Genomic DNA, 2416 nt, shown 5'->3' with positions numbered 1-2416 from the left:
TTCTAGCTGTGTGACCCTGGGCAAGTCACTTAAACCCAATTGTCTCAGCAAAAAAAAAAAAAAAAGAAAGAAAGAAAGAAAGAAAATAGCCTTTGGGGGCAGCTGATTGGCGCAGTGGAATAGAACACCAGCCCTAAACTCAGAAAGAGCAATGTTCAGATTCAGACTCAGAAATATTATAGCTATGTGACCCTAGAAAAGTCACTGAACCCTGATTGTTTTCTCTCCTCTCTTTTCCCTCCCTCTACAAATAACCTCTGAGTGCAAAAAAATTGTATATATAAAGGCAATACTCCTGATTATGGATGGTTGTTATGAGAGAAAATATTCTAAGTTTAACAGAAGTCAAATCAGCTTTTCATGTAGGAACAAAAGGGTGTCACATTCCTATCAATATCCTATGTTAGATTCCTATCGATATCCTGGTGATCAATTTTTTTATAGATATGAGGAAACTATATGTCACCAAATTTTATTGGTATAAGTAAATGATAGCAAGTTTTATAAAGGATATAAATTGATTCCACAGAGCAATTCAATAACATAGCTAAAATTATATTTAATGATAAATGAGAACATGTTATACCAAATTCATATCTGGCTTCATAATTTCTGTCTTACTTTGAATTGTGGCAAATAAGAAATAAGAAAATGAATAAAAACCTCCATTCACAAAATTCAGATTTTCTTTAACAAGATTTCTTAATAGGTACTTATGGTTAAAAAAAAAAAAAAAAAAGTTTGTGAAAGATGTAGGACCATTAAATTGCTTTCTAAAAGACTGGTTGAGGTATGTTTTTATTTTTATCTTCTTACTATGAATTATCCCATAAAGGAAACAACAAACGATCTGTGTTGAGCTTTCTGCTGCTCTTTTGGATCTACCACTTCATCATTATGAACAACTTCACTCCATACCACAATTAATGTCAGGTGGGACACACCTGCTCTTCAGATCAATGAACCAGCCCTTGCTGGAACTGAATTTTTCATCCTTTGATGTCTTAGCATGTTGTAGATTTATTAAAAAAAAAAAAAAACCCAAAGTTTTGATGTTGTGTTGAAATACAAAGACCACCATCATGATTCTTAATACACACACACACACACACACACAAAGCATAAGGCATTTGGCAGAATAATAGAATTGAAGTTCAAATTCTTGATCTGCTACTTACTACTTGTGTGATCTTGAACAAGTTATATGTTTAGCATTGTCTTCCTCATGCTTAAAATAAAGGGGTTAAAAATAAATGATCTCTGAGTCCCCTTTCAGCTCTAATCTATGATTCTTTCACTTTCCCACATAAGTATATCTTCCTCAGTTTCCATAATCTAATCCATAATCCTGCATGTTGTCTTGGAATAGTGAACTGCAATTAGAACCTCTGTTTTTCCTTGTTTCCAGGAATTTTTGAGGATTCCATATAAAGTATGGTGGATTGTAAGACACTACCCAGTTACTTGGGGAGAGAAGTATATGTTGGTATATTTGCTGTATGTTTCATGTATTTGTGTTTGTATTTATATTTGAAACTGTAATTTGTATAAAATTTATTTTTTTCTGACTATTGGAAAAGTGAGATTTTTTTTTTTTTTTGCTATTTCTGTAATGCAGTGTAATAATGAGAGGCTTGCAGAGCCACAAGAATACTCTACAGAGTCTAAGAGCTGATGCTTTGAGCATTAGAATCCAGGCCTAGACAAGCATGGTAGTCTAAGCCTTCCAGATTTCTATAACTAGGAAGATTCTGCTAAATGGATTGTTTCATTTACACTACACAAGAATAGAGGCTATAGAATGGAATGACAAACTTTCTGGGGCATCTAAATGTTTAGCTCTTCAACCAAGGGGTGTTCAAAGCACAAAATGTGAAAACCTAAGATGATGATTTGGGGATTTGGTAAGCAAATCTTCATCAGAAATCAAAGCAGCAAAATTTTCCCATAGCTATGTACTATTGACTAATAACCAACCATAGGTTGAAGTTCCTATGACTAACAAGTTACACAAAGATATATTAACCTTAGTCCTTTTATCCCCTCCTACTTACCAGCTGAAGAAAATGAAATTGAGTTGGTTGATAACAACCACTTAGAGATAACATGGAAGTGGGTAGAGACTGAAAGCAATCTCTCATACTATGTAGTATGTCAAGATTGACAGAAGAGTTTGGTACTTTGGGTTCAAGTTTGAAATGAAATGAGACACTTGGAGAACAAAAAGCAGTACACAGAAAGAGGTTAATAGCTATAACATGGAATGTATATCCAACATTACATTATTTTGCTTACACAATGCTTTTGCCTCACACCCATGTTTTTATTCTGTGTTTCCATCAAAGAATCTAGATTGCCCAAGGCTTGTGATTATCTCCTGGAATGCAAGTCAGGGAAAGAGAGATCAGTAGAAAGC

Source organism: Sarcophilus harrisii, chromosome 2, assembly GCF_902635505.1.
Source record: "Sarcophilus harrisii chromosome 2, mSarHar1.11, whole genome shotgun sequence".
In the NCBI taxonomy this organism is placed as follows: Eukaryota; Metazoa; Chordata; class Mammalia; order Dasyuromorphia; family Dasyuridae; genus Sarcophilus; species Sarcophilus harrisii.
This window is presented reverse-complemented; position numbering follows the sequence as displayed.